Raw genomic sequence first — 11,767 nt, forward strand, 5'->3', positions numbered from 1 at the left:
TTTCTTTTCTTTTCAAGTTCGATTGCTGGGAGGTGTGGGCTGGGGTGTGGGTAAAGGATTCAGCTTCATTTATGAATGATTTCCTTGCTGGTGAGGGAGGGAGTCCTGGGGTCCTCCCCCAGAATGCAGCTCCCTGAGGACTGAGCAGGGGCCACAGGGCTGGACAAGCAAAGTCACCCAAGTGTGGAAGGGCAGTTTGGGCCATGACAGAAGTTTCCAGACTGGTCTGATCCTAGGTGATCTCTGTCTCTCTCTGTCTCTCTGTCTCTCTGTCTCTGTCTCTGTCTCTGTCTCTCTCTTTCTCTCTCTCTCTCTCTCTCTCTCTCTCCCTCCTTTAAATTTTTTGTGTGCCAGTACTGAGACTTGAACTCAGGGTCTTTCCCTCTTCCTTGGCTTGTATTGGCTCAAGGCTGGTGCTTTACCACTTGGCCCACACCTTTACTTCCTACTTTTTTCTGGCTAATTGAAGATAAGAGTTTCATGAACTTTTCCTGCCCAAGGCTGGCTTTGAGCCTCAGTGCTTCGATCTCAGCCCCACGAGTAGCTAGGAATTACTGGCATGAGGCACCAGTGCCTGGCTATTTTCTTTAAATTAAAAAAAAAAAACACCACAAACTTAGTTGTTCATGTTGTATTTTCATTGTGCATGCAAAACTGTATCCCCTTCAATCTCACCTTCTTAAAACAAGGTCAGCTGGTTTCCTTCTTTCTTCCCTTCCTTCCTTCCTTCCTCCCTCCCTTCCATTTTACCTTCCTCCCTCCCTCTCTTTTTTTCCCCTCTCACTCATGCACACAGTACTAGGGTTAGAACTCACAGCCTCATGCTTGCTAGGCAGGTGCTATGCCACCTGCGCCACACCTTCAGACATGTTTTTTGCTGGCTATTTTGGAGATGGAGCCCAGTGAACGTTTCTGTCCAAGTTGGCCTTGACTAGAGATTCTCCAAACCTAAGCTTCCTGATGCCAGGTGCGAGCCACCACGTGCCTAGCCTGGGTCTCTTTGAAAAGCATAGCCGGGTTTGGAACTGGGCCTCCAATTACTCAGATCACACAGGAGCAAACAGGGCCTGACTGATCCTGAGAATTCATGAGTAATTCCTGAAGAACCATAACCAATCATTTCCCCAGGGTGTCCCAGCTTCCTGAAAGTACATTGTCATTTTACAAGATATTTCACCTCCAGATTTGCATTTCTCTTAAAGAATCTTACTAAAGTTGGATTTTATTTCTAAACTTTCAGACTTTAGAAAAAAATAGAATTCAATCTTGCTTGTTTATCAGAACTTGCTTCTGGCTTTCATGAAACTGGTCACGCAGTGATGGCGAAATGTTGTTTGTGGAATATTAGAAAGCCATCAAAGACATGGAGAGGAGGAAGATCTTTGGGAAGCAAAGGAATTCATGATTCCACGATGTATTACCCCTGCTTCTAATTGTCTCCTGAAAAGACAACTGCTTACCTCCAAAAAGAGACCAGGGCATTATGAAAATGAACTAAATAGTTTCTAGGCTGAGTGTAAGAGTCTGGAAAGAGAGAGAGAGGAGTTTCTGGAAACGGGGTTCTTGCAAAAATGTGAGAAGATTCTCTTTTAAGATGCCAGACCAAGATTAACATCATTCCTAGACAGTGTAGATAAACATCTTTCCAGCAATTTCTGTTATCCTCAGAGTGTGTGCCAACTGTGGAGCTATAGTATCTCTCTGGAAAAATAAAACAGAAGATTACACAAATATCTTTTCCTGGGGCTGGGAATATGGCCTAGTGGTAGAGTGCTTGCCTTGCATACATGAAGCCCTGGGTTCGATTCCCCAGCACCACATACATAGGAAAAGCCAGACATGGTGCTGTGGCTTAAGAGCTAGAGTGCTAGCCTTGAGCAAAAAGAAGCCTGGGACAGGGCTCAGGCCTTGAGTTCCAAGCCCCAGGACTGGCAAAAAACCAACCAAACAACAACAAAAACCCCACAAATATCTTTTCTCTGCAAGCTAAAAGTATTTACCATTGAGATGTTATACCATTCTTAAATCTTTTGGGGATTTTCTACAAACAAGGCTATTTTCCAACATCAAAAATCGACAACTCCACAAATCAGGAAATGACATTGATGTGTTACTGTCATTCAATTTTCATTCTCTTTTTTCTCTGGCTGACTCAATAACGTTTGTTGTAGAAAAAAAAAAAAAGATCCAGTTCAGAATCACTTGTCTTTTCTGTTGTTGTTATTGGTCGTGGGGCTTGAACTCAAGGCCTGGGCACTGTCCGTGAGCTTTTGTGTTCCAGGCTAGTGCTCTACCACTTGAACCACAGCTCCACTTCCTATCAAGTGCCTTTAACAGTTGCTTTGTCTATTCTTGGCTTTCATGACCTTGACAGTTTTTTGAGAATTATAGGCAAGATAGAGTACTTCTATAGCATACACAAAGACCCAGCTCAATTTCAAGGCCATGGATTCATTTATTAGAAGAAAGGGGAAAGCTACCACCATTTTTAGTTCAGATTTAATATTAGCAAACCAGGTTAATTATGTTCTATTTTACATCTGTCTGTGCGTATACATGCTGGTACCTGGGCTTGGACTCTGGGTCTTCGGTTCTTGCTCCTGGCTAGTAAGCCCCTTGAGCCAGACATCCAGTTCCAGCTTTTCTACTAGTTAATTGGAGACAGGACTTTCTCAAATTTTCCTGCTCAGTCTGGCTTCAAGCCATAATTCTCAGATCCTAGCTTCTGAATAGTGAGGATTATAAATGTGAGCACCGGCTCCTAGAAAGTATGGTTTGGGGTTTTGTTGTGCTGTTGTGTTGTGTTGTGTTTTGCTTTGTTTTTGGTACTGGGGTCTGAACTCAGGGCCTTATGCTCTTTGCTTTTTCACTCACATCTGATGCTTTACCACTTGAGACACACCTTCACTTCCTTAGTTTGCATTTTTATGATAAAAAATGACATCAAACCCATGAAAATGAATATAGCGATTTGGGAGGAGGCTTTTCAATTACATAATTTTGGTGGGAAATTTTGCTGGGTTAGAGCTTCATTTTATATCCTAATGTGCACAGTTGTATTGCAGTTAAGAGAAAAACACAGCAATTTCATACTGCCATAAGAGTTAATCTGTTGGTTTATTTTGTGAAAATGCCCATTTCTTAGTTTTTAAGATGGAGAGGTAGAGTTGAGGAAGAAAGGGATTGAGATAGAGTAAGAAAGGTAGTAATTTGGAGGAATAATCAAAAGCTTAGAAAGAAAAAACTAATCATTTGAAGAAAAGAGTTGGCAGTTTGCTTTGCAATGTTAGCCTTTCCCCCCAACATTCCTAAACACTTGACTGAAATCCCCACTTCTTGTTCATGCATTTGGGGAGCTAAATTCCCTTCAGGACACAGGAAAACCCAGATTGACTTTCTCTTCAGGTAGGGAAGTGTTTGGAGCCGGAGACTCTCACCATCTCACTCTTTTCCTTCCTGCTCTCCAACTCTTGGCTATTTCATGGTTACCCACATCTTCACCGGGGAAGTTCCAGAAAAGGACACGCTGAGACCCGAGAATGTACACTTCTCTTGAGAAATCCACGAGCAAATGTTGACTGCGTACCGGCAGAGGGGCATTAGGCTAAGGTCTAGCATGAAAACCAAGAAATGAAGACGTCGTCTCTGCTTTGAGCATGCTCATAATCTACTAGAGAGAGAGCCACGAGCCCTTCAAAGCGGAAGTGGCTGTTCATTGATCCTCTATGATCAGACCTGCCCTGCACCACCCGTCCGGCACCACATGAAAGCGGCCCAACCCCGTCATCTCCATCACCTTTCTCTAAAAGAGCCCTGTGCTCAGCTGTGGTCTCCGAACCAGAAGAAAAGAGAACCCTTTGTGATCTTGGAGAATGGAAGTGTTTGATCGGGGTGATTACAAGAGAAAGCGTGTTGCTTTAAGTAGTTGACATTCTTGTTGAGCTTGACAGGAGGTGGTTTTCCCAGCCTTTCTAAAATCCTTCATCTCTTCGTCAGGAGCCTGAAACATCCGTTCGGGCACTGGCCATTTGCTTCTTCCATAAGCCACGTGCACTGGGTCGCATCCTGGGTTAGCAGTTTTCAATGCAATGGATACTCATTAAGGATCCAGGTACTAGGTTCTTTGCCCAGGGCCTGGAAAAGGCAGAAATAAAATTGCAAAGGATTTCTAGTTTCTCAAAGAAGTGATCATCTAACGGTGAGGGCTAAAGGGCCAGGAATGCGGAAACCCCTTATTAACTGCAAATGTGTCTGCCAAGCTGAAAATCCTAAGCGTAGCCAAGATGAACTGTGCCAGACAGCTTGGAACATGTAGGTCTTTCTCCTTACTCGCTAGATGGCAATGTCACCATGACTGATACTTTCCACTGGTAACAGACATGTGAGAACACTTCAGATTCTGCCCCAGCTGGCACTATACAAACAGGCGTTCTTTCTCTCTAACTGATGTTAAAGAGAATGTTGCTGCTAATTCTGTGAAATCTACAGGTGCATCCTGTTATTGTGGCACTGAGTTGAATTTCTGTGTTTAATTGCCACCAAATTTCACAAAAATCTGGTGGAAAACCAAAATCCACTATGAATCAAATAACCCTTCTTCTACTCAAATGACAGGTTCTCAAGGAGCTATCTGCTTTGTGAATTGCTCTGGCAATAAATTAATAGGCAAACACATTTGGCTTATTATGTAAATCATCAATTGAGTCCTCACGCTCTAGCAGTTGAAAATGGACTTTGCTTTAATTTTGCAGCTTGTGGTAATTAGATTCCTGTTCCTATTTTCTAGTTGAATGCTCATTTCTTGGGTATTGACAAAAACTCACTCACCTCTTCTGCTGTGGTTCTAGTTTGGGGATGAATAATAGTATAGTTCATTTCTTATGCCAGTTACTACCCAGGGCAAGGAGCCCGAAGCCCTGAATCAATGGACTATGTAGGTTGTCTGAGGGAGGTGGATGTATATCACTGTTATTTTCTGTCTAAATGTCTACACAACCTTCCAACTGGCTTTGCTGACTCAAATGTCCCTTCCCACTCCTCCTTCATTCTTGCCGATTACTTCTAGCTAAATGTTCCTGAAGAACAGCATCTCCCCTTTGGTTTCCCCATAGCATAAGAATATCAGTAGAAAGAGTAGAGCTGTGGCCCCAGTGATAGAGTGCCAACCTTGAGAACAAAAACCCAACCAGAGCAAGAGGCTCTGAGTCCAAACTCCAAATACCAGCACACACACACACACACACACACACACACACACACACACACACACACACACAGGCTATAATGTCTTTGAAATTAATCTCCAATTCCTTATTCAGACATTTAACTTTTTTAAATAAATCAGCCCTAACCTATGTTTTTAATATCAATCCCCCACCTCTCCCTTTCAGGCTGTCTTTGCTATAAAACAAAACAGAGAGCCAGTATTTACTGTTCCTCCAATGTGGCCTCTTCTTCTCTTGGTTCTCTCTACAAACTCCACACGTTCCAACGTCACTCATTCTTTAGGATCCAGTTCAACTTCCTAAGGTAATTCTCACCTTAAGGCTCCCTCTATCCTGAAGTGATCTCTCTTTTTTGAGCTGTTACCTTATAGAAAATCATCACCAATGTTGCTTAATCACTTACTAAATGATACTATGAGTATTTTGTTGTTGTTGGTGGTGGTGGTGGTGGTGGTTGTGGGGTTTAAACTCAGGGCCTAGGTGCTGTCCCTGAGCCTCTTTGTGCTCAGGGCTAGTGCCCTACCACTTGGGCCACAGCGCCACTTCTGGCGTTTTCTGTTTGTGTGGTACTGAGGAATCGAACCCAGGGCTTGAGGCATGCTAGGCAAGCACTCTACCACTAAGCCACACTCCTAGCCCCTACAAAGAGTTTTATGGAGAGCTTTAGTGAAGGATGGAGATGTTGAGCTCAGCCACACACCCAAGGAATTGGACGCCATTGGCCTGCAGGTGTGAATTTCTTTCTCAGGAGCACGGTGTGCTCTCTTTGACTCTGGAACTTGCCTCTCCTTTGGAGCACATGGTCCCCAGGAAGGAATCTCACAGGGGACTAAGCTGGGTCTTGGTATAAATCTTGCCTGTTTTAAGTTTGAAACAATGTTGTCCTCCTCCATTAAGAAAAACAAACACCTCCATTTTTCCTCACTTTTTTTTTTTTTTCCATTTCTGGTGTCAGAGCTTGAGAAAACAAACCAAACAAAAACAAAAGCGGGGACTTTCTGGGTAATGAGGCCAGAGGTTTGCTTCCTATCAGGCACCCAGTTTTTTATACGATACCTGGAAGGTTAAAATAGAACCAAGGGGCCAGCTCCACCCCCCCACCACACACACGAGAAGAGCCTGCAGAACCCAGAAGGGGCATGAGCACCGGCTTCAATTCATGGAATCCAAATATCTTTTCATCAATCATAGCCAGATGAGGTATTAGCAATACCTCGAATTGATGAAATTCACTTTTTTTTTTTTTCTGAGAAGCTGGAAACTTTTTTTTTTTTTTGGTTGAGTAACCTCATTTTTTCCTTGCCCAACCCACTGCGAGATATTCTGTCTTCTTTCTTTCTTTCTTTTCTTTTTTTTTTTTTTTTTTGATAGAGAAGAGGATTGAGTCCCACTAAGGATAGGTAAATTTCATGCATGAGGGAGTCAGGATGCATTTCTAATAGTCTCACTTGTCTTTTTCTGGGAAAAATCATCTCCCTGCCCCTCCTCCTATCATGACCTGAATTTCCTCACATGTGGACACATCTGCTTCTTTTATACAAAGAGCAGAACTGCCCAGTGCCCAGGGCTCATGCATGCTGTGTGAATGACCTCCTCTGTCTGTGAACGTCCACAATTAAATGCCTACTGTGTGCCAAGTGAGGACAAAACAGACACAATCCTTACCCTTAGTATGTCACTCCAGTTAGCACGAGGTGGACGGAGCACAAGCAAGTAAACGGGTACAACCTAGAACATTCCATGCTGTTACAAAGAACACTAGTGCAGGTAAGGAAAGCATGCCCCAGCTAGAGAGGAGAGGATACTGTTGGGTGAAGAAGCAGAGACAAGGCTTGTTAGGCGGACACCATTTGGGTAGACTGGGGTAAAGTAAGGAGCAAACCAGGCCACTATTCAGCAAACGCTCAACCGGAGCCAAGAACGCATTTGATGTTCCTGGAACAGTAAACAGGTTGGTACAGTAGAGAAGACACTGGCAAGCTTAAGATGTGCGGTTGAAGCCAGGCACCAGTGGCTCACGCCTGTAATCCTAATTATTCAGGAAGCTGAAAGCTGAGGATCTCAGTTCCAAGTCAGCGTGGGCCAAAAAAAAAAAAGTCCCCATGAGACTCTTGTCTCCAATTAACCATTCAAACACTGGAAATGGGGCTGTGGTCAAGAGGTAGAGCGCTAGCCTTGAGCGTAAAGAGGCTCAGGGACAGCAGCCAGGCCCACAACGACAAAAAAGAAAGAAAGGAAGGAAGGAAGGAAGGAAGGAAGGAAGGAAGGAAGGAAGGGAAGAAAGAAAGAAAGAAAGAAAGAAAGAAAGAAAGAAAGAAAGAAAGAAAGAAAGAAAGAAAGAAAGAAGAAGAAAGAAAGGTACAGTTGGAAATCAAACAGGGGATGGATCCTTTTGAAATCTGAAGGCAAAGTTGGGAGTTTGGGGTTGGATCATTTGAAGATTTGGAGGCAAAGTTGGGAGTTTGGGTTTTTTTTTTCTTTTTCTGAATTGCTGGGCTGCTATGTGAAGGTTGAGGTAGAAGAGGAAAGCTTTCATGTTATTGCAGTTGTCCATTCAAGGTGACAGTGTTGGACTTTGAAGTCACAGCATGGACGATGGCCAGTAGCTGCCATGTGGAGATGCTGGCTTAAAAGTATGGGCTACAGGGGCTAGGCCTGTAGCTCAGTGCTCCAGCACTTGTGTAATGTGAAAGATTTGACCCTCAGTCTCTCTCTCTCTCTCTGTCTATCTCTCTCTCTCTCTCTCTCACACACACATATACACACACACACACACATAGAACTTGCTTCATGGATTTGATGGTGACTTGTAAGGAAAACAGAAGAAGAATGAAATCCCACTCGAGTTTTGGGCTTGACTCATCAGTGCGATCGCTACTGAGCTGGAGCTGAGTAGAACCTGGTTTGGTGGTTTGGAGTTATGAAACTGAATCAAGAGTTCTGGCTTGGGAGATCGTAATGGGCATACAAATGGAAACGCTGTACAGGTATTGGTTGAGCACCTCACTGGAGAGGCTGTATGGTAGTGTGGAACGGAGAATAGAAGCAGGAACTAACAACCACCTCTTAAAGGTCTCCCCTTCCCCCCAATGGCACATTTGGCAATGACATTTCACCATGAGTTTTGAAGAGGATAAGCCATATTGAAACCACAGCACAGTGGGTTTCCTGGGAAAACCTTAAGCATTGACTATGGCAGGTCGGTTGCTCCTTTCCGCCATATAATATATAAGTCTTTATGATTCTATGAGGTTGTTCAATTTCTTCGCCCTCTGTCATTGCCGAAAGCAGAGGGGGGTACGGGCACATCTTGAGAGCTTCTGACAGCTCCGAGCAGGGAGTGAAGCCGGTGTTTCAAATTTGCTTTCTCTCCTGGAAGAATCCTCAGGTATCGAACACTAAAACATCTTTCTTTAATGCAGGGGGGGAGATACTAGCAGTCCCAGAGGAGGCAAACCAATTAATTTCTGATTTATAATCCTTTCTGTAATAGAAAGAAATACTTTCCTCTCAAGAAAGAGGCTTTAGATTTTTTTTTAAAAAGCCAAAATAAAAGAAAGGGACCAGAGAAGGGGAAAATGACTGTGGGGAGGAAAAGAATAAAAAAGTCCAGAAATTCGCCAGCCCTTGTTATGGTGTTTCTCTGAAGGTCACAATGGCTGATGTCTTGATAAGAACATCCTCTCTGAGGCATGGAGTCTTGTTTTTTTTTTTCTTTTCTTTTTATTTAGGGTAGGGCACAGTGCATGGCGTTAGTCACAGCACTGTCGTTGAACTTGAACTGCGCTGGCAGCACGAGGCGGGCAGCCGCGAAGCCCTTCGACGTTGCCTGCGGCCATCCCCACCTTTCCCTATCACCCACTTGTCAGGGCCCCATGCTCAAGGCCTGTGCCCAGTGCTGCCGCCGTGATGTTCTGCGCTGCCACCCCCGGCAAAGCCACAGGGCCAGCCGAACGCAAGCAGAAGCCTTCAAAACGAGGAGCCAAGGCTGGGAACGCGGCGGAGCCGTGGAGTGCTTGCCTTGCATGCATGAAGCCCTGGGTTCGATTCCCCAGCACCACGTATGCAGAAAACGGCCAGAAGTGGTGCTGTGGCTCAAGTGGCAGAGTGCCAGCCTTGAGCAAAAAGAAGCCAGGGACAGTGCTCAGGCCCTGAGTCCAAATCCCAGGACTGACACACACACACACACACACACACACACACACACACACACACACACACACACAAACTAGGAGCCAAAAGAAATCTTTTGTCTTTGTAAGTGGAATATATTCAGTATTGGTTGTTGCTTAGTAGCAAACGAACCCACTCATGTCTCATGGAGGGACAAAGGAGTCGAGTTTAAGAGAATAAACCAGGCACGGTGACACACGTGTGGTCCCAGAGACTCTGGAGGCAGAGGTAGGAGGATTGGGATCTGAGGCCTTCCCTCAGGCAAAAGTGTGAGCCTGCCCCATCTGAAAAACAAATAAACTAAAAGCAAAAAGACAGGAGTATGGCTCGTGTGTTAGAGCACTTGCCTACTGTGAGGCTTTGAATTCTATCCTGAGTGGGTGGAGGGGGGGGGGTAAGAGGGGGAGAGAGTGAGGAAAAGGAAGGGAGAGGAAGGGAGAGAACAAGTTCTTACAATTCAAGGATTCCTTTATTTGTAAATGAGGACATAATGGTTCATATATAGGAAGAATTAATATAGGACTCAGTCCAGGCCCATGGAAAGAGAGTGCTCAGTTGATGAATGGCATTTACCTCAATGGAAAGAACTGGAGAGTTCCAGTGAGGTTGCAGGAACTGAACTCCTCTGTACTGGAGATACACCAGGTAGGGACATTGCTGCTCCCTGTGAAGTTGCCTTCCTGGGAGGGAGCTTCCTACATGAAAAAACTCAGACAGACAGACAGACAGGCCTCAGTTCTCATCACAGTCCAGTCAGCTGCTGTTTGCACAACCTCACGAAATTCCCCAAATCCCCGAGACTCAGTTTTCTGCTCTGAAAAAATGAGCATAATACCTGTATCACTAAATAGAGATCCTTCCTTCCTTCCTTTTTTCCTTCCTTCCTTCCTCTCTCCCTTCCTCCCTCCCTTCCTTCCTTTTGGCAGCACTGAGGCGTGAGCTGAGAACTCACTCAGGTGTGAACTCAGACTTTCCAGGCAAGGCCTCTACCACTTAAGCCGCATCCCTAACCCAGGTGTTGAGACTAGGCGAGCCGATCGCTGCTCCGGCTCCCAGCAGGGGGCGCTGCGGTTCAGAAGGAAAGCACTCGGCCAGGCGTTGGGCCCACGGAGGGAGGGACTGACATTCAAAAGGATTACTAATCCCTTAAAACCACCAGACCACAGCTAAACTCATTTCCCCATCAGGTCACGTAAACCAGGGAGCTGGCTTTGATGACCGGGTCACCCATTGGGGACCTCAGGAAGGGGGCCCCCACTCAGAACTGAACTCCCCAGCACAGCACTGGCTTCGGCTCACGTAGCACGCAGGTGCACTGGAGGAGGGGTGGGGTCCCCGAAAGAGACACCCTTCAGACCGTTCGCTTGGCGTGGCTGCATAGACAGTAGGAAACTGGGAGGCCGAAAGGGATAAAGACATTGTAACATCCTATTTACCATTTTAGGCATATGCATATATAACCCTGGAATTAAAAAAAAAAAAAATCTGCCTGAAAGAAAGCTATAAGCGCGCTCGGAAATGATGTTTCAGTGTGTTTCACAGCTCTGGGGAACAAACCTGGGTATTCTACTACTGAACCACACCTCTGCCCAGCAATTACATGGTCTAAAAAGTAAATTTCTAATTGAAAAGACAAATCTGTCGGGCACTGGTGGTTCACACTTGTAATTCCAGCTACCTATCACAGTGGGACATAGAAGGAAATAACTGAACGGCAAAAGGAAGTCGCTGCCAAAGAGTAAAAGCAAAATAATACTGTGGATGCAAAAATAATAGTGAGGAGCAAAGAAGGAACATGATCTGGATGGGTCTCTCTCCATTCCCTGGTTAAAGCACAAGCGGGAAGGCACAGAGCTATAGGGAAGGACCGCCCTCGCTCCACAATGAGTCTGCGGCCCACCAGCTCTCTCTAATGGACTCCAGATCTCCACTCTCTAGTGTTTTCTGCACGATGTGGCGTTTTCTCCCTCTTGTGCCTTGTTGTTTGGAGTTTCATGCATTTGTTCCCAAATCATTCAATGATGACATTGTGTGTGTGTGTGTGTGTGTGTGTGTGTGTGTGTGAGAGAGAGAGAGAGAGAGAGAGAGAGAGAGAAGGGGGTGAGGGGTGTACTGGGGTTTAGAACTCAGGGCTTTGCACTGTTGCACTGGGTTTTCCCACTCAAGGCTAGTGCCCTACCGCTTCAAGCTCCTTCGTGGTCATGCGGAGAGAAGTCTCACAGACCTTGCTGCCTAGGGTGGTTTCGAACTATGATCCTCAGGTCTCCGCTTCATGAGTAGCTAGGATTATAGGTGGGAGGAGAGGGTGTCCATTCCCTTACATTTGAAAAGGGAGTTTCATTTAGAATTCTGTAGTTTTGTTCTGGATT

Source organism: Perognathus longimembris, chromosome 18 (assembly GCF_023159225.1).
Source record: "Perognathus longimembris pacificus isolate PPM17 chromosome 18, ASM2315922v1, whole genome shotgun sequence".
Classification (NCBI taxonomy): Eukaryota; Metazoa; Chordata; class Mammalia; order Rodentia; family Heteromyidae; genus Perognathus; species Perognathus longimembris.